Source organism: Bos grunniens, chromosome 21, assembly GCF_055505025.1.
Source record: "Bos grunniens cultivar Pamir isolate PY7600 chromosome 21, Bosgru_T2T1.0, whole genome shotgun sequence".
Classification (NCBI taxonomy): Eukaryota; Metazoa; Chordata; class Mammalia; order Artiodactyla; family Bovidae; genus Bos; species Bos grunniens.
In genome coordinates, this window is record NC_141185.1 from 56,943,408 (window position 1) to 56,965,336 (window position 21,929).

General features: G+C 42.1%; 1 long non-coding RNA gene across 1 annotated transcript in view; it reads left to right on the forward strand.

Moving 5' to 3' along the window:
• Window positions 1–18,768, forward strand: part of LOC147349774 (uncharacterized) — a 77,261-nt gene extending 58,493 nt beyond the window's left edge. Inside the window, exons 2-3 of the long non-coding RNA XR_015150145.1 lie at window positions 12,145–12,219; window positions 18,605–18,768. This is a non-coding gene — a long non-coding RNA (uncharacterized LOC147349774). The remainder of the gene's footprint in view (window positions 1–12,144; window positions 12,220–18,604) is intronic.
• The last annotated feature ends 3,161 nt before the right edge of the window (window positions 18,769–21,929 follow it).

Here is a 21,929-nt window from a genome sequence, read left to right on the forward strand (position 1 = left end):
CTGGCACGCTGCAGTCCATGGGGTCACAAAGAGTTGGACATGACTGAGCAACTGAACTGAAATATTTAGACATAAAGTAACATGAGTTTTAATACACTGACTTCTCAATTTTCAATGAAGTCACATATAACTTCATAGATGAAATATGATTGATCTAAGTTAATCAGGGCCTCATCTACCCATGTCACATGGGGCAGTTCTGGTCAGTAGGCTATAAGGTGGCTTCTGGAAAGGTAAGCTTTCTTGTTGATCTGAATTGACTCCCTTTTTGCCTTTTTCAATCCAAAGTCTTAAATCTTTTTAGGTCTAGGACTCTCTCAATTATCATTTATTCAAATGTATTCTACCTTCGTTTTACCTTCTCTTCTTGTCTTGAAATTCTAATTAGTTGGATGCTGAAGTTTCTACTCTTATCGTTTTATTCTCTTTTCTTCTGACCCCCCCTTAACTGAAAATCCCTCAGTCATGTCCACCTATTTGTGACCCCATGGACTGTAGTCCACGGAATTCTCCAGGCCAGAATACTGGAATGGGTAGCCTTTCCCTTCTCCAGGGAATCTTCCCAACCCAGAGATTGAACCAAGGTCTCCCACATTGCAGGCAGATTCTTTACCAGCTGAGACAAAAGGGAAGCCCTCTTACCCCACTTAATTCCATTCTAATGCCTTTTGGGTAGATTCCTGCAAATCTCCTAGCTCTTAAGGCTTTTGGTTGAATCTATTGTATTTCTCAAACCACCTTCTGAGCTCTTCATTTTAGCAACTATACTTTTAATAACAAATATAATTGGTTGGTTCTTTATAATGCTGGTTCCTGCTTCATATTTCTAAGAATACTTCTTTAACACTTCAAGCATATTTATTAATCTGATTGTGAATCACTACTTTTTCTGTTTTGTTAGCCCTGCTTCTGCTCTGCTGGGTTACTCTTATTTTTTCTTATAGCTCTTAGTTCTTTAAATGTTTTATAATTTTTCCCTAAGAGGTTATTGTTATTTTATGGTGATTTCTTAACTGAAATGCCCACACTGAGAAGGGGAAAAAACTTGAATGCTTGGAAGTTTAGGGGTTGGAGATTTAGAAGTCATGAATGAAGATCTTGAGTTTTTCTCTTTACTCTTTGGAATCCAAAACCCTCTGTCTCTCCACCAATCTATTTCTTTTCATTCTTGCTTCCCTGGGAAGCTCCTGATATCTCTGTCTCTGGTAATGCTTGTGAAAGCTTGTGATTCTTTATTTCTGTGGTTGAAAACATGGAGGGAAATCTCATGAGCTGGCCAGGCTGACTTTACTATGTTTTGGTTTCCATTCATTCAGACTCCAGAGCTGTCCTGATGCCTCCTGTGGCCTTTGGTGGGGGCGTCTGTTTTACTGATCTCAACATTCAGAGAAGGCAGAGCTTTACCCAGGATCATAGGACGTAGAGAGTGGGATGGCCCAGGAAGCCCTCTACCAGCCTGCTTCCTGTCTATAGCATCCTTCTGCCTAGTCACTGGGTAAGATTCTGAAATGAAATACCAGCTCCTGGTTGTGAGCACTGAGAGGAGGCAGTGATGCTGACAGGGAGAGACTGAGAACCTTGAAAACAAGTCATATCATCTCCTTTTTTTTTTTGAAAATTATTATGCTAAAGATTGGGCTTCCCAGGTGGCTCAGTGGTAAAGAATCTGCCTGTCAATGCTGGAGATTCCAGAGACTTGAGTTCGTTCCCTGGGTTGGGAAGATCCCCTGGAGAAGGGAAGGGCAACTTGCTCCAGTATCCTTACCTGGAAAATCCCATGGACAGAGGAGCCTGGTGGGCTAGTCCATGGAGTCGAATAGAGTCAGACATGGCTGAGCACACACAAGCATGTGCTGAAGCTTAGAAAGAAGAGGTAGCCCCAGGAGATATCAACAAGGTACGCTATCTTCCCAGAGCCTTATGAACTAATACAGACACACGTGAAAGATTAAAGAGTTGTATTATTAGATGGCTGTGGATTGAGCCCAGTTAAGCTGGTTAATGATAAATGTCTACCTCAAGAGAGTTTTCTAGCAGTGTACTTCAGGGGTTTGGCCTTAGATCTACCTTGATAGTTTAATATTTATGGTATTAATAACATGGAAAAACAGAAAGGCATATTCATGTTGCAGATGTTCAAATGTTAGGAGATTATGCTTGTGCTGTTACCAGAATCTGGCTCTAAATAAACATCAAAAGGCTTAGAGAGATGAATGCAATAGAAGTTAATAGGAATAAGCATGAGGTCCTGAAATTTTTCCAAAACCCAACAGGATTAGCATCAGCAAATGCTGAACATTTTAGCTAACAGTAAGCATAATGTGAATCAACAGTGTAATCTGGCTGACAAAATATTGTCACCAAAAGCTGCTTCTGTAGGAATATATTATGCGGAATAAGGCAGGTAAGATCCTGCTCTTCTTTATTCTGGTCAAACTATACCTGAAACAACTTAATTAAGTTCTGAGAATATCAAGTTCAGAACAGCAACCTTGAAGAGGGTCCTTGGCAAAAAGTACAGTTGTTGTATGAACAAAGTAATCAACTGCATTTTACACCCTCCTGAAAGGATAGGGTTAAGACCAATGGATAGAAGCTTCAGGAAGATGGGTTTTAGCTCAACCTGTGAAAAAGTTTTTCAGCAGAGTTTAGCTATTGGATATTTCATCTTTGCAAAGAGGTTGACTGAAAAAGATGCTCAGGAATAAATATGTGAGTACTCGAAGTCATATGGATTAAAATTGGGCAGCGGTGAGGTGATCACTAAAATGCACCTATAATCCAAAACGGCTTGGATTATTTGGGAAAGCTTTATGGAACAGATAACACTTGAGTTGTACCAAGAAAGATGGATATAAATTGGAGCATGGATCTTAACAGGAACAATATTGCCGCAAGACAATGACATTAGTTCTTAGAGGGTGAAAAAAGCTTAAATATTACAATAGCCTGTGGCTTTCCTAAAGAACACAGTTGTTCAGTCATGTCCGACTCTGCAACCCCCTGGACTATAGCTCACCAGGCTCCTCTGACCATGGGATTCTCCAGGCAAGAATACTGGAGTGGGTTGCCATTCCTTTCTCCAGGGGATCTTCAGGACCCAGGAATCAAGCCCAGGTCTCCTGTGTGGCAGGCAGATTCTTTACTATCTGAGCCACCAGGGAAGCCCACTGTAAAAACAGGTACAGTATATCTGTGATATTGATATTTCATGCTGAAAGTGAGGCAATTAGGGGGAAAATATCTTAAAAGGTTTCTTAGAGAAGCTATGATTTTAAAAAAAAAACTGGGGTATTAGTTTTCTATCATTGCTGTGACAAATTATCACAAACTTAGTTGCTTTAAACACCACATATTTATTATCTTATAGTCCTGGAGGTCAGAAGTCTAAAACAGGTCAGCAGAGGGTCAGCCCCCCCTTGAGATTCTACGGGACAATCTGTTTCCTTGCCTTTTCCAACTTCTAAAGTCCACCACATTCCCCGACTCATGGCTGCATCCTCTGACCCCGCTTCTATAATCACATCTCCTTGCTCCCTTTTCCCATATAGTGTAGTGAAAGTCGCGTCCAACTCTTTGTGACCCCATGGACTATATAGTCCATGGAATTCTCTAGGCCAGAATCCTGGAGTGGGTAGCCTTTCCCCTCTCCAGGGGATCTTCCCAACCCAGGGATCGAGCCCAGGTCTCCCGCATTGCAGGCGGATTCTTTAGCAGGTCCTTATGATTATATTGGTTCCACTTGGATAGTCCAGGACAATCTTGCCACTTCAAAATCCTTCATTAAACACACTGGCATCATCCCTTGGCCAGGCAAGGTAATTTATTCACAAGCTCTGGGACTGGACATATTTGGGGAGGGCACATTACTCTGCCAATCACTTGGGAAACACTGACCTAGATGAAAGAAATGCATGTGTTATTAGTTCTGTGTTAGGGGAGGAGGAAGGAGAAGGCAATGGCACCCCACTCCAGTACTCTTGCCTGGAAAATCCCATGGACCGAGGAGCCTGGTAGGCTGCAGTCCATGGGGTCGCTAAGAGTCGGGCACGACTGAGCGACTTCACTTTCACTTTTCACTTTCATGCATTGGAGAAGGAAATGGCAACCCACTCCAGTGTTCTTGCCTGGAGAACCCCAGGGATGGGGGAGCCTGGTGGGCTGCTGTGTATGTGGTTGCACAGAGTCGGACACGACTGAAGCGACTTAGCAGCAGCAGCAGCAGGGGAGGAGGAACAGTGAAAGAACTTATATGATTCTATGCAACCATAATGATGGGAAATGACTCAGGACAGATGGCCAGCTAATGGGGATAAAGGGACATGTTTTGCTCAAGTCCGGACACCAACGCTATCATTTGCATCGTGGTTCACCCTCATGTATTCACGTGTAGCTCAGTCGGTAAAGCATCTACGCGCAATGCGGAAGACCTGGGTTCAATTCCTGGGTCAGGAAGTTCCCCTGGAGTAGGAAATGGCAACCCACTGCAGTATTCTTTCCTGGAGAATCCCATGGACAGAGGAGCCTGGCGGGCTACAATTCATGGAATTGCAAGAGTCGGACACTACTTAGCGCTATCTTTCTTTCTTTCTTTCACCATCATAGTTTTGATTTTATGTTTTTATATGACTTTTTAAGTGGTCCTTCATTTGCATATGTAAATCCAAAAGTCCCAATCACTCCGTGAATTATTTCTTAAAATTATTGTAATAAGTTATCACAAATGAGGTGGCTTAAAAGAGAAATCCATTCCCTCCTAGTGCTGGAGGCCAGAAGTTCAAAACCAAGGTGTTGGCAGGTTGTGCTGCCTCTGAAGCTCTAGGGTGAATGCTCCCCTGCCTCTTCCTGTTTCGGGTGGATCTAGGCATTCCTTGGCTTGAGGCGGCGTCTCTCCATTCTCCGTCTCTGTCTGTCTTCACAGGGTCTCTTTCTTGCTCTTCCCCTTTAACTGGGTCTTCTGTCTTTTATAAGGACACTTGTCACTAGATCCACAGTTTACTCATTTAATCCAGACTAATTACATCTGCAAAGAATCTTCATCCAAGTAAGATTACATGCACAGGTTCTGGGTATTAGCACATGGATGTATCTTTTGGGGAAAATTTCATTTAACCCAGTATATTCCTCCAAATCAGAACTGCCCCAGGGGAAATAAATTATAGTTTTTTTTTTTTCCCCAAAGGAAAGCATGAATCATTCTATCCACAGCTGTTCTCAGATGTCAGGGGGCAGCAGCATCATTTGAAGGGAAGGTGCAGTGGGGCTCTGGGACACTGTACTGTTGACAAGTTCCCTGGGAAGGGAGGCGGTGGTTAATATCTGATGCTGTTTTAAAACTGATTTTCATTTCCTCCCTCACTTCTGTCCTTCACACAGCAATCCTTGGTGTGTTTCTAAAGCACAGTCCTGATCAAAGTTTTATCTTCATCAAAATCATCATTGACTTTTCACTTCTCCAGACTAAGACCAGATTCCCAGCTTGACATTCAAGCCCTTTGATGATCCTGATCTCAGCTCATCTCAGTCTCAATCCTACACTCCACTTTGCTGCTCTCTGTAACCAACTAGTGTTCCCCTAGAGTCATGTCAATGCTTTGAGGATTTTCTCCCTCATTCCTTTTTCAGGGAGGCTCTCAACTGCTGGCATCCCTCCCTCCAGATATAAGCATTTTGCTTTTACATTTCTTATTTGAGATGTAAAGAGATGCTTTACATTTCTTATGCTTCTCAGGCTTTCAAGTGCATAACAAGCTCACCAGGGAGCTTGCTAAAATACCACATCTGATTCACTAGGTCTGTCATGCTTTGGAGATTCTGCATGTCTCACTAGCTTCCATGTGATGCTTGGATAGTGTCTCTGGGACTCCACTTTAGTGGCTCAGCACTCACCATCACCTGCCTTCTGGGGTAATTGTGTGTTAGCCTTCCTATCAGACTCTGATCTCCCAGTGGATTAAGAGCTATGATCCTTTCCTCTCTTACATTCATGCCTAGCTCCTCGGGTTTAGTGTATGTGCCAAGAAGCTGGTGAAAGTGAATGGAGCTAAATTAAATTTTAGTAAAATTCAGGATAATTGCTACCGTTTGGCTCTGCTGTCTCTTTTCTGCTGCAGCAGTGGTAGCTCTGGAGAGAGGAGCCCAGGGTCCTCAGCTGGTTAACGAGAGGACCGTGGTCACCAGTCATCAAAAATCAAAAGCTTATCTGCAGTATTTCATGCATCCAAACTCCTCTTCAGGCAAAAGCAATTGTATAAGCAGGTGACCTCATGCAGAGGATCCAAGCCATAGCAACTGTGAAGAGAGAACACATTTTGCATAATATTTGTGGAATCAAGAGAAAACAGTATTTCCCCCTCGCCAAACTGTCTCTATTGGGAGCATGCAGAATAAAATGGTAAAATTCCTGTTGGAGGGTGGGCTGGCTTATTCAATTGCTCTTTTTGGAAGTAATTGGAGAGAGTATTAAAAAAGTAACAAGACACATAAAAATAGTAGTCGTACGGGTACCAACAGACTACCCTTCCAAGGGACAGAGGTCCTTGGGTGCCTCTTTTTCTTCTATATGTTTAGCAGAAGGACTAGACAAGTGAAAGGGTGAAATGCACTTTTTAAAAGAGTAGATAAAGTGAATTTCAGTGGAGAAATACCACCATACCCAGAGAAGCAAAACTACCATAATCTGCCCGCTGGAGTTGGGGAGATATAAGTAGGGTGACCATATCTTCATGGGTTTCCTGAGTGGCGCTAGTGGTAAAGAATATCCCTGCCAATACAGAAGACACAGGAGATGTGGGTTTGCTCTCTGAGTTGGGAAGATCCCCTGGGGGTAGGAAATTGTGACCCACTCCAGTATTCCTGCCTGGAAAATCTCATGGACAGAGGAGCCTGGTGGCCTACAGTCTGTGGGGTCATGAAAGAGTCAGACACAACTGAGTGACTGAGCACACATATCTTCTTGGCTGCCTTGGTTGCCATCCTGAAAGTCCCACGTCCCATAAAATACTGCAGGCCTGGGCAAATGAGGACACTTAGTCACCTTAGGTCAGGGTGATCTTAGAAAGGTCACCTCAGGAAAGTTTTGAAGCAGTTCAGGTGTCTCTTTCTTGTCAAAAATTTTCAACTGCATTTTTCCCTCCAGTGATCCTCTCTTGCTTTCCCATTATCAAAAAAGGGGGTTCCCTTTGATGCTCTTCTCCCTAGTCCATCCTAAGTGTTTAATTCTGGAAACATTCAAGGGTTCTGCCTCCCAGGAACATTTAATTATGAGCCCCAGGGACTCTTCCAGTCTTGATGCATTCATACATACCTGTTTTCATGTTTTTATTAACAACAAAGTGACACATATGCTTAGAGTCTAATTTTGCAAAATGTAATCATATTTTATAACTTTTACTGATAATCACAGCCCCTCCATTAGGAGATTCTGATGGGAAAGGTGCTGATATCTCCAAATAGTGCTTGAAAGACCATAGGGTCTAAAAGATGCACAGGTGGCTGAAAGTGACAGATGATCAGAGGGAAAGTTGGGGCCTCAGATTCAGGACTCTCCAAATGCAAGGCATTTCTATGGCCTTACTTAAAATGTTCTGTCTTGGGACTTCCTTGGTGGTCCAGTGGTTAAGAAGCTGCCTTGCAATGCAGGGGACATGGGTTTGATCCCTGATCATGGATTAATACCCCACATGCCATGAAGCAACTAAGCCCACTCGCTATATCTACTGATCCCAAGCTACAGCTAGAGTCCGTGTGACACAGTGAAAGATCCTGCGTGGTGCAATGAAGATACAGCATGGCACAACTAAGACACAGAAAGCAAAATAAATGATGTTTTTTTTTTTTAAGTTCTGTCTTTAACTCTGTAGTGGTGTTATCTCCATTCTCAAATTATCTGTATGTGAAAGTCATTCCAACTTAATCCATCAACAACTACTAGGACTTCCCAGGTGGCACTAATGGTACAGAACCCGCCTGCTAATGCAAGAGGCGTGAGACATGGGTTCGATCCCTGGGTTGAGAAGATGTCCTGGGAAGAGGAAATGGCAACCCGCTCCAGTATTCTTGCCGGGAAAATTCCATGGGCAGAGGAGCCTGGCGGGCTACAGTCCATAGGGTTGCAAAAGAGTCTGACACAACTTAGAGACTAAACAGCAATAACAATAACAAACTATAAACTATAAACAGATGAGTGTGCCTTGTTTGTTTAGTAACATAGGTTTTAGCATCCAGATCGCTGATGAGAAACCCAGATGAGAGTGAAAATGATTCACCTGATTTCATGTTCTACATACAAATTGTTGTGGGCCTGCAGAACTTTTTCATTGTCATGACTTCTGTAATAGAAGAATTATAAACGAGCAGTTGAAAAATAGAGAATTTGACTGTTGGCTTTGGACTTCTTTTTATTACTTTAGAACCTTACGTGTATTAGCCCATAAAACATTTTTAGAGTGTACATGTTTGAGGCACCCAGCAGGACTCAGACAGGACATTCAAATTAGGATAATCTGAGTAAGGTTTAATAAAAGACCTCTTCAGATGGTATGAGCTGTATATAGCAAAATCACAAAGGATAAAACAGGATCTTGAACTAGTAACAAAGTTGAGGGGCATTTACATACAAAGGAATGATGAGAGGAGCAGTTATTGGAATTCACAAACAGAAGGTAAGAACCACCTTAGTCCAAAGGACATACCTAGCCTGGGTTGACCTTGCCAGGAAAGACTCAAAGGAATATAATCCCAAACCCACTCTTCTTTTTCTTTCTATGTTCCTGGTCCTGCTCACCATTGTCAAAACCAGCCTAAAGTCAGAGGGTGTGAGGATCAGGAAAATTCATCCAGGCAGTTCTCCCAGGGCATAGAAGAGGCTGGAGAAGGGGACAAGGGGATTTAGTACCAGCAGAGGGAAGCTACTCAGAACACAGTCCCCATAATTATCCCAACTTTTGAAACTTACAATGGCTGAGTAGTATTCCATTATATATACACATTATATATACACATTATATATACACATGTGGTACATATATACACATTCCATGTGTATATATGTACCACATCCTTTTATACATATTTACAATGGTTCAGTTCAGTTCAGTTGATCAGTCATGTCTGACTCTTTGTGACCCCAAGGACTGAGGCACGCCAGGCTTCTCTGTCTGTCACCAATGCCCAGAGCTTGCTCACACTTATGTCCATCGAGTCACTGATGCCATCCAACCATCAATGGTACATATATACAATGGAATACTACTTGGCCTTACAAAGAATGAAAATACCATTTGCAGCAACATGGATACAACTGGAGATTATCATACTAAATGAAATAAGTCAGAAAGAAAGCCAAATGCCATATGATATCACTTTTATGTAGAGTCTAAAATATGAAACAAATGAACCTATCTATGAAATAGAAATAGAATCAGGGACACAGAGAATAGACTGGTGGTTGCAAAGGGGGAAGGAGGTGGGAGAGAGATGAACTGGGAGTTTGGGGTTAGCATGTATACACCGGTATAGATAGATAGAATGAATTAACAGCAAAGTCATACTATATAGCACAGGCACTTTTATTCAATATCCTATTGAAAACCATAATGGAAAAGAAGATGAAAAAGAATGTATGTATAACTGAGTTACTTTGCTGTGCAGATGTAATTAATACAACACTGTAAATCAATTATACTTCAATAAAAAAAGAAAACTTACAAGCAATTCCCTGGGGGTCCAGCAGTTAGGACTCTGCGCTTTGACTGCAGAGGGCCTGAATTCAATCCCTGGTTGGGGAACTAAGATCCTCACAAGTCTCATGATATGGTCCAGAAAGAAAAGGTATCATAAATGATCCTATGAAAAGTCTTTATAATTATTTCCATTTATAGATGAGAAAATGAAGCCATGTCTTAAGTCACCCATCAAAGCCACATCTTTTCTCTACAAACCCCGTGCTCTTTCTTCTGTTTCAGAGCAGTGAGTTGATGGGCTGGTTATTTGTGATGCTATGGAACCTTGTCCCAGAGAAGGCTAATACAGAACCTCAAATAACTCCTGATGTTTAAAAATTACTAAATCACCTTCTTGTTCTCTTTGATACCAGGGCCAGCTCACCATGGTTCTGCCTCTGGTGAGTTTCCTTATCAATATGACCTCTTGTGAGCATTCTTGAGGTTGTTCAGACTTTGGCATCATATTTTATGACTCTTCTGGGGCTGATTAAAACATTTTGCAGTGTGAGGCTCATTTTATTTTATGGTTTAATGAGCACATTTAAAAAAGATTCTCTGTCCTCAGATCCCCCTGCCTTGCCCATGCTCCAGGTTTCTGTAAATTGCAAGGAAACAATTTCATTACCTCAAATATTTCCTCAAAGGAAAGGGATAGTTCTTTCTGCCTGGACAGGACACTCCATCAATCACCCCAACAGGGATGCTTTCACCATCACAAAGAAGTCAGCTAGTATTTATGCAAAGGTGAGAAGGCATACTTTTCCTTCCTCATCAGGTACATGCAATTTGCATATCCCATTATCTGCTTATTAACCAGAGGGTCTCGTAACAATGGCAGGCTGTGAAATAGGCACACACGGGCAGTTGAACAACAAGCTCTCAGGGGTTCATCCTGCGATTACATCCCTGTAATGAAGAGGCAAAAGGCGAGGATGAGACAATGGGCTATTTGGCAACAGAATAAAATCAGGATTTGATCTGATGCAACATGACTTGCTCACAGCACAGGTAGAATATCAAATGACCCTTGTGAAATTCAATCCTTGTATAATTTTCCTATTATATCCATTGTTCTCCTATTAATCTGAAGGCCATATAGAACAGTACATAAATTACATTTTCTTTAACACAATGTTTCTTTTATCTTCATTCAGTTTAATTGTGACTTCTATATTTCAGCTTATTTTGGAGGGTATATGAATGATCTGGTACATTTAACAAAATGATGGGAAGGAAAGGAATAACGATACTAACTGACATCCAGGTTATGCATATTTAGTACCATTGTAGGTGGATACATAAAAACTATTTCTTTGAAAGCAGGTAGAGTCTGAGTTAAAAATGTCTAAAAGGCCGTATGGTTTTGGAATTTGTTAAGTATTAATTTTACCTTTCAGTTCAGTTCAGTCGCTGAGTCGTATCCGACTCTTTGCGACCCCATGAATCACAGCACTCCAGGCCTCCCTGTCCATTACCAACTCCCGGAGTTCACTCAGACTCACTTCCATCGAGTCAGTGATGCCATCCAGCCATCTCATCCTCTGTCGTCCCCTTTTCCTCCTGCCCCCAATCCCTCCCAGCATCAGAGTCTTTTCCAATGAGTCAACTCTTCACATGAGGTGGCCAAAGTACTGGAGTTTCAGCTTTAGCATCATTCCTTCCAAAGAAATCCCAGGGCTGATCTCCTTCAGAATGGACTGGTTGGATCTTCTTGCAGTCCAAGGGACTCTCAAGAGTCTTCTCCAACACCACAGTTCAAAAGCATCTTCGGCGCTCAGCCTTCTTCACAGTCCAACTCTCACATCCATACATGACCACAGGAAAAACCATAGCCTTTAGGAATCTCCAAAAATATAATTTTAGGACTTTATCTTATGTTAAAACAGCAGAAGAGGTATCATGATCTCTTTGCAAGGAAGAGAACTAAGAGTCGCTTAGTTACCCTGGGCCAGGTTCTCTGATACTCAACATCTGGTTGATCTCCTCAATAACTCTTGCAGAAGCAATTATACTCTGACTGTTTCTGCTCTTTCAGAGACCTTCTCAGCCAATCAGGATGCTCACAGGAGGGACTGAGTCAGTCAGTGGGAAGGATTACTTAGCAAAGGTCTTCTCTACTTCGAGCTGCCAGTACAAGATCTTGAACTTTCTGCTATTTGAAACACTACCACTATTTTAAACGTATGTACCCAAGCATCAGAGTCTCCAGCCTGGGATTTGGTTGTTCTGCCAGAGAAGTTCATGCTGTTTAGTAAAAAGTTGCTCCATTCCTCCCTGGCGCCTGGGTTATCACTGCTGGCTCCATCCTCAATGGGGCCCTATTCTTGCCACCCTGTCCCTCCTGCTGATGGAGTGACAGATGTGGATCCTGCTCCAGGACTTTCAGGCCACCTCATTCATTCCTCACTTCTTCTTCCAGGGAAGAACCCATTATAAAGGTTGTGTTAATTCTGGGATCAGATCACTATATCCTGATCAGGCATCTGGAAAACGGGTAAGCCTCTTTTTTTTTTTAAATGTTAAGTGGATACAACATTCAATTCCTTAACTACAGGAATTAAGCCAATTGATTTATTGTTCTGGAGAAGATATCTAATGCCAATAAAATTAAAACCAATTTCTGTCTTTGCTCAGAAAGAAACTTCAGCACCATTGGAAATGAGCCTTTTTAAGAGAAAATCTAGGTACTCAGCTCTCCTCACCATTGTAGTTGGCTGCATTGCCAGGTCCTGGTTTAAATTTGAAGGTCAAATAGTTAACTTATGATAAATGATACTATATTGAGGTTTGAGCCAAGGCAAAGAGTGTGGGAAAGCTTATAAGAAAGCCATTAAGGCTCCAGTTTTGCTGACCTGTGAGGACTCTGGACTGAACAAGTATAGATTCTTGTAATAAGTACTTGTGAAGAAGCCCGAGAGGGTATTACTGGCTGAGCTGATGTCAGAGGAAGAAAGGGGATCAGAACCTAACAACCTCCCCATTAAGTTTGTATTTACAGACCTGTCCTCTGCAATTTCAGATTTGCTCTTATTTTATTCTTTCCATCTCTAATTGGATAGAAGAAGTGATATTAACTGTGCACCGACTGAGAGTTTGGAAAGTAGTTTCTAATACTGCTTTTTCTGTGTGATATTTGTAATGTGTTTGATAGGTCTTTAAAGCCAAACTGTTTCTGATAGCCTAAAATTGGCTTCCAATTCACCCAGTCCCCTGTTTTAAACTAGGATCACTACCATAGTTTCTTGTTGTTTGTTTTTACTTCAAAAATCTGTAGGCTCATAAATAAGTACCTTCTATTCTGAAAGAGATGGGAATACCAGACTACCTGACCTGCCTCTTGAAAAACCTATATGCAGGTCAGGAAGCAGCAGTTCGAACTGGACATGGAACAACAGACTGTTTCCAAAAAGGAAAAGGAGTACATCAAGGCTGTATATTGTCACCCTACTTATTCAACTTATACGCAGAGTACATCATGAGAAAAGCTGGGCTGAAAGAAGCACAAGCTGGAATCAAGATTGCTGGGAGAAATATCAATAACCTGAGATATGCAGATGACACCATCCTTATGGCAGAAAGTGAAGAGGAACTAAAAAGCCTCTTGATGAAAGTGAAAGTGGAGAAGGAAAAAGTTGGCTTAAAGCTCAACATTCAGAAAACGAAGATCATGGCATCTGGTCCCATCACTTCATGGGAAATAGATGGGGAAACAGTGGAAACAGTGTCAGACTTTATTTTGGGGGGCTTCAAAATCACTGCAGATGGTGACTGCAGCCATGAAATTAAAAGACGCTTACTCCTTGGAAGGAAAGTTATGACCAATCTAGATAGCATATTCAAAAGCAGAGACATTACTTTGCTAACAAAGGTCCATCTAGTCAAGACTGTGGTTTTTCCTGTGGTCATGTATGGATGTGAGAGTTGGACTGTGAAGAAAGCTGAGCGCTGAAGAATTGATGCTTTTGAATTGTAGTGTTGCAGAAGACTCTTGAGAGTCCCTTGGACTGCAAGGAGATCCAACCAGTCCATTCTAAAGGAGATCAGCCTTGGCTGTTCTTTGGAAGAAATGATGCTGAAGCTGAAATTCCAGTACTTTGGCCACCTCATGCGAAGAGTTGACTCATTGGAGAAGACTCTGATGCTGGGAGGGATGGGGGGCAGGAGGAGAAGGGGACGACAGAGGATGAGATGGCTGGATGGCATCACTGACTCAATGGACGTGAGTCTCAGTGAACTCCAGGAGATGGTGATGGACAGGGAGGCCTGGAGTGCCGCGATTCATGGGGTCACAAAGAGTCGGACACGACTGAGCGACTGAACTGAACTGATGCTAGAGATAACTGTGGGAAACTAAAGATAAACTCCATTGTAAACTTGAGTAATTCACATCAGATCTCCAGACCTCAGAATTTCTTGCCTGTGTTATGAAAATATAATCCACTTCTCTTTAGAACTGTTAGAATTTAGTAAATGCTTGCTATGTGAAGGAATGATCAAAATACTTTATGAAGGAATGATCAATATGCATTCACACATACATTGTCTCATTGAGTTTCATCCTATGAGCCAGTGTTTCTCTTATTTCCAGTTCCTTAGAGGGGGGCACTAAGGCTTAGAGATGTTAAATCACTTGGAAGGGATGGAAAGTGAATCCAGCCCTTGAGCACCAGACTAAACACTGAAGCGCCAATACTTTGACGACCTGATGCAAAGAGCCAACTCATTGAAAAAGACCCTGATTGAGGTCTTTTGACTGACTGAGGGCAAGAGGAGAAGGGTGTGGCATAGGACGAGATGATTAGATAACATCACTGACTCAATGGACATGAGTTTGAGCAAACTCCAGAAGACAGTGAAGGACATGGCGTGCTACAGTCCATGGGGTCGCAAAGAACTGGACACGACTTAGTGACTGAACATCGAACACTTTATAGCTTCCAGCCTTAGCACTCTTTGACTCAACTTTACAGATTCTCATTGACTTAACTGCTGAAATATTAACAGAAATGAAATTGTTCTTTGGATGACAAACCAGTATTTTATTTCTTCTAAAAGTTAATGTGGCTTTTTTATATTTTCCCATGGAGTAAGTCCTTTGTGATAGGAAAGATGTAAGTAGAGATGCCTGGTGTTCTTTTTCAAGGAGGATGCTCAGTGATCACAAATGTTGTTTGTGATCGTGGTGTTTTATCACGTAAACACCGATGGGCAGAAGTAGGAAATAAAAACAACATTGAAAGAAACCAACACAATATTGTAGAGCAATTATCCTTCAATTAAAAATCAATAAATTTAGTTATAAAAGGAAAAAGCCTTTGAAAAATATTTTAAAATGTACACAACATACTCTGAAGTTTAAATCATGAATGGTTGTTGCTTCTCACAAGAATATCACCAACAGAAGCAGTGGTTTTACTATTGAGGAGATTGCTGCTTTGATTTTTATTTTGGGGTCTCAAATTTTCCACGCCTCTTCACTAAGTCTAAAGCTCCATGATAGACAGAGGGGAATGGGGTCGGGGGTGGACAGACTTTAGTTTCATTACATCACATTGCAAACAACGGCAACTTTACTATGAGAGACAAATGGTACCTGGCTTGGGAACAGATTGTAACTTTTCTATCATCTACCCATCCATCCATCCCATGGGTTAATATACCCATTAACTCAGATGTTTCATCAATATGTCCTGAGTACTTGCTGTGTACCAGGCACAGGGCATGCATTGTAAGACTAACTTCAGTGACAAAGGTCTTGGTCTTTGGAAGCTCTCAGGCAGTGAGACAGAGCGATATTCAAAAAAGAAAGAAACAACAAGCAAACAACAGATAATTCTAAAGTATAGACATATGAATGAAGATGATACTGAATATGGGGGTACTTATCTCAACCCTGGGCTTCCCAGGCAGCACTAGTCATAAAGAACCTGCCTGCCAGTGCAGGGGACTTAAGAGACACAGGTTCGATCCCTGGGTTGGGAAGATCCCCTGGAGGAGGACATGGCAACCCACTTCAGAATTCTTGCCTGGAGAATCTCATGGACAGTGGAGCCTGGTGGGCTACAGTCCATAGAGTTGCGAAGGGTCAGCATGACTGAAGCAACTGAGCATGCACATTCCAGTCCCTGTGATGCCCAGGGCATGCTGTCTAGATCCAGAGACCTAAAAGATGGGTAGGTATCCCCCAAAAGATAAACTATAGGGAAAGTGTTCCCGATACAAGTAAGTAGATGAGGATTCAGATAATAACAACTTTAACTGAATTTGTTGTTGTTTAGTTTCTCAGTCGTGTCTGACTCTTTGTGACCCCTGGACTGTAGCCACCAGGATCCTCTGTTCATGGGGATTCTCCAGGCAAGAATACTGGAGTGGGTTGCCCTTTCCTTCTCCAGGGGATCTTTCCAATCCAGGATTGAACTCTTGTCTCTTGCATTGGCAGGCAGTTTCTTTACCAAGTAAGCCTTTTTAATTGAATAGGGTCCCATTTTAGGGTGTGCAGGAGAGAATAAGTTGGACTAAGACAGGTGTCATAGGAAGATACAGGTCAATAGGGCTTCGTGTGCTGTGCTGAATACCTTAAATCCTTTCTTAAAGCTAGCAAAGAATATCAAAGTAAAAGGTGTCATGATATGATTTTTTTGAAGATAGCACTGGTGATTTGTGCAGAGTAAGAGATGTGTTATTATTCAACTGAACTAGTGGACTCTATGTGAAACCCCTCTTGTTCATCAGCAAGGACTTTTGAGGGGCTTCGATTGTGAGACCAGCGATACTTAATTTTGAATGATGTCAAAGCAGAAAAATGGGCAATTGGCCAATGTTTTGGAATCAGTACGGTGCTTGCACACCTGTTTGATTATGTGGTAATGAAATATAAAAAGTACAGGGCTATGAGAGATACAATCATGGGAAATAATTGACTGATTATGGCCAATGAAGACTTCACCAGTGGCTCAGCAATGAAGAATCTGCCTGCAAGGCAGGAGACTTAGGAGACTCAGGTTCAATCCCTGGGTTGGGAACATACCCTGGAGGAGGGCATGGCAACACACTCCAGGATTCTTTCCTGGAGAATCCCACGGATGGAGGAGCCTGGTGGGTTACAGTTCATAGGGTCACAAAGAGTCAATTGAAGTGACCGAGCATGCACACATGTGTGGGCAATAAAACATTGATGGAAACCTAAATTTTCCCTACTTTGTAATCTTCATCCTGTACTTGCTGCATTAATTAGAGGTACTTTAGCAAATGTCAGCAGAAGATGGCAGGGCCCAGGAGCTAAGTTGCTTTTCACCAACGCATCTTTGTGATATTCTCTCATTTAAGGTTTGAAGTGAGGGACTGATGTAAATAAGGTGGAGGACTGTTTGTGGGGAAAGCTGAGAACCTGGAAAGTTGTTTTAGTTTAGAATATAGTGTTAAAATTGAAAATAATCTGCAAATATTTCATTATTTCAGTCATAGTTATTGGTACATCTTTGGTCCTAATTCTATGTTTGTATACACTATTGGGTTCAGTTTAGACTGTATTATCTTAGAAGGATCTATTCAACTAGACTTTAGGTTAACAACAAGTAGATACAGAAAGAGAATGTTTAAATAAATGCTACTTGCTGTTGACATTTTCAAGTTTAGTTGGGACTACTGACTGAACAATAATTTAAATAATGAATTAAATAATTTCTATCTTGCTGTGTAATAAAAATGCCTTACAGTTATATAGCAACGTTGTTTTAAGCCATTCTTATATTTGTTTTTTATGTAATTCTCTGAAACATCTGTTACATTAGTAGAGTAGGTTTGAGCCCCATATTTAATGTGAAGAAATGTGGGTAAGGCCTTCAGGAAGCTCTCCTGGCTCAAATACTTCTTCTGAGCACTTTGTGCATTTTGCTTCTTCCACCACCACCAGCCCATGTTGCACGATCACTCTGACAGCATGCACTCTGAGAGCATTAACACTGCAGCCACAAAAGGCTGCACTGGCAAATCCATCTTTTGCTCTGATTTGTGGGTTTTTCTGCTCGTGTACCAAGTGTCATTTTGAGTTTTATGGATTCCAGGAGAAATCTGGCCAGTTGGAATCCCTTCATCAATTCCCTTCAACTTGGCTGAGCCGTGCTGGGCAGTATTCTACAAATGGGCTGTTGCATATGTGCTAATATTTCCCATAATGTGTTTACCTCTACCCATGTTTCTCATTCCCATTTCTAAAAAATTCTATTTTTGATTATGGTTGATGTATCCCAAAGGGGCACAGTAGACAAAATGGAAAGTGGAGTATGTATATATTTATATATACATAGATATGTGTGTATGTGTATATATATATACATATATATATATATGGAGAGAGGGAATTTTTGCTTATGGTTGGGAGATGCAAGAGAAAATTGCTTCAATCTGGAATCAATTATTCAGCATGATAGATGAATTGCTTGTCAGCAAGGAACTAAACAGATGGAAAGAAGGGTGTATAAAGAGGACAACCCACCTGATACTAATTACATACACCTACACTTGGAAATCTTTCTGCCAGACATCTTGAATCGCTCAGGACTTGATGGAGGAGAGTTCCCAAGAACTCAGTGTAAAGAATGCAAGCCTCCGTGAAGAACAAAGGGATGGTGTGAAAAGAAATGGGGGAAATCACCGCTTGACAGACACCTGGAATGGAACATTTAGGTTCTTACCTTTTATAATCATATATATTCCACAATCTTGGCACCACCTAAAGGCTTAATACCTTTTAGGTACCACCAAAGAAAGGGAGGGTTGAACTACTTTAAAACCTAGTTTCCATGATTCAAAAAGGAAATTCAGAATGCATGACGTATTTAAGGATTATTAGAGCATTTAACAAGAGTCTATGTATCCAGCAGGGTCACTGGTGGAGACCAGAGTGAACATGTGGTCAGAGATTGAATATGAACCTCTGAAGCAGAAGAAGCCAGAGGAGAAGAGCAAGGTAGACCCGATGTGTCAAGCATTTGCTGTGTACTGGGAGCTTTGGCTTGTAATTTCTCATGTGATTTTCATGGTTTACTGTGGTATGTTTCATTATTCTCCATTTACAGCTGAGAATATGGAGCCTCATAGAGGTTAAGTAACTTCCCCAAGAGCACACAGTAAGCGCTGTGACAACGCAGTGGCATCATTCCCACTAGAGCAAAGCATTCGAGTAATGAGGAGAAGCAAGAACCATGGAGGAGCAGAGAGGTTTCCCAAACACGCCTCCTGAGCCCATGACTCATTTGTGCCTCTCTCTCCCTGTTATAAGTTATTCGCATCACTGGTCTGATACTCTTTTGGTCTAACAGCTTGTACTGGATTTTTACTGTCAACATAGTTACACTGGGACCTACCTTTCCCAGAATCTCCTTCCTCATTTCGTTTCAAGTTTGAGTTGGCCGAAAGAGGGACTTATATTTGGAAGGTCAAAGGAGACAGCTGCGATGATTCTCTGAACATCTTCACCTGGTTAAAGACCCGAACTGGAACGAGGTCACGAGAGTGATGCGAAGATCCTGGTTCATCCCTGCTCTCCACAGCTCTGCACCATCTCTTCCTCCTGACTGCTCACCCTGCTGACCGACAGGGATCCCAGCCTCACCACCAGACACTTGGTGGTGGGTCTATGGAGGTTGTGGCTGTCTGTCCAGGAGGTTCCTGAAGACTCTCCACAAGCTCTTTCTTCACTGGCCCCCTCTTGCTCCTTCCTACTCTGCCTTGCGACCCACATCAGTGCTCCAGGCAGACTTTTTAGTGCCTTTTCCTATGAAGAGATGTGCCCTTTTCCTTTTTCTATGGTCCTCCAACTTCCTCTTCCACACTTTCATTTCTGTCAACAGCTCGAAAGGTCTGCGCCCTGTCACAAGTTGTCCATCCCATGGCACCCATAGGAATTCTACTTCCCTGACTGAATTCTGACTAATACTATTACAGTCACCCAAGCCTTTGTTTAGGGCTTCCCTAGTGGCTCAGACTGTAAAGAATCCTCCTGCAATGCAGGAGACACAGGTTCAATCTCTGGGTTGGGAAGATCCCCTGGAGGAGGGCGTGGCAACCCACTCCAGTGTCTTGCCTGGAGAATCCCATGGACAGAGGAACCTGGTGGGCTACAGTCCATAGGGGTCTCAAAGAGTCAGACACGATTGATGAGCACTTTCACTTTCAAGCCTTTGTTTGTCTCTTCCAGTTCCTTGTGGAAATTCTACCATTCCACACAATGTTCGGCATAGTTGCTTACATGTAATGGATGCTCAATAAACATCTATTAAATTTTCAAAACATTTCCTTTTAAGAACTAGTGAGCCCTCCACTAAACTTAGGATGTTACAAAAATTCCTTTCCAAGTTTGAAAGATTTTATTCGGCTGTAACCTAGTCATACCTGTGAGGTTGTTGTTTAAAACACCATAAACTTGACATCCCTCAAATTATCATGTCTTGTGAGACTTGTGAAGAATGCTGAGAGTTAGTGTTCCCTGGGACTCCTGGAAAACTTGAATGATAAGGTAGAAAACTGATGGCATTTGGGGACAGACTACTTAGGCTGAGCTCTCAGCACCATCACATACTGGCACGTGACCTTATGCAAGTCAGTCTCACACCTGATTTCTTCAAATTTCATTTGTGTTGTACAATACCTAGCTGACAGTCTTTATATGAAGCTCAATGAGGCTGACAAAAAATGTGGTTCACTGGAGAAGGGGACGGCAGACCACTTTAGTATTCTTGCCTTGAGAACCCCATGAATAGTGTGAAAAGACAAAAAGATAAGACAATGAAAGATGAACTCTCCAGGTCGGTAGGTGCCCAACATGCTACTGGGGATCAGTGGAGAAATAACTCCAGAAAGAATAAAGAGATGGAGCCAAAGCAAAAACAACACCCAGTTATGGATATGACTGGTGGTGGAAGCAAGGTCCAATGCTTTAAAGAGCAATATTGCACCAGATCAGATCAGTCGCTCAGTCATGTCCGACTCTTTTCGACCCCATGAATCGCAGCACTCCAGGCCTCCCTGTCCATCACCAACTCCCGGAGTTCACCCAGACTCACGTCCATCGAGTCAGTGATGCCATCCAGCCATCTCATCCTCTGTCGTCCCCTTCTCCTCCTGCCCCCAATCCCTCCCAGCATCAGAGTCTTTTCCAATGAGTCAACTCTTCGCATGAGGTGGCCAAAGTACTGGAGTTTCAGCTGTAGCATCATTCCTTCCAAAGAAATCCCAGGGCTGATCTCCTTCAGAATGGATTGGTTGGATCTCCTTGCAGTCCAAGGGACTCTCAAGAGTCTTCTCCAACACCACAGTTCAAAAGCATTCATTCTTCGGCGCTCAGCCTTCTTCACAGTCCAACTCTCACATCCATACATGACCACAGGAAAAACCATAGCCTTGACTAGACGAACCTTTGTTGGCAAAGTAATGTCTCTGCTTTTGAATATGCTATGTAGGTTGGTCATAACTTTCCTTCCAAGGAGTAAGTGTCTTTTAATTTCATGGCTGCAGTCACCATCTGCAGTGATTTTGGAGCCCAGAAAAATAAAGTCTGACACTGTTTCCACTGTTTCCCCATTTCCCATGAAGTGGTGGGACCAGATGCCATGATCTTTGTTTTCTGAATGTTGAGCTTTAAGCCAACTTTTTCCTTCTCCACTTTCACTTTCATCAAGAGGCTTTTGAGTTCCTCTTCACTTTCTGCCATAAGGGTGGTGTCATCTGCATATCTGAGGTTATTGATATTTCTCCCAGCAACCTTGATTCCAGTTTGTGTTTCTTCCAGTCCAGCATTTCTCATGATGTACTCTGCATATAAATTAAATAAACAGGGTGACAATATGCAACCTTGACGAACTCCTTTTCCTATTTGGAACCAGTCTGTTGTTCCATGTCCAGTTCTAACTGTTGCTTCCTGACCTGCATACAGATTTCTCAAGAGGCAGATCAGGTGGTCTGGTATTCCCATCTCTTTCAGAATTTTCCACACTTTATTGTGATCCACACAGTCAAAGGCTTTGGCACAGCCAATAAAGCAGAAATAGATGCTTTTCTGGAACTCTCTTGCTTTTTCGATGATCCAGCAGATGTTGGCAATTTGATCTCTGGTTCCTCTGCCTTTTCTAAAACCAGCTTGAACATCAGGAAGTTCACGGTTCACATATTGCTGAAGCCTGGCTTGGAGAATTTTGAGCATTTCTT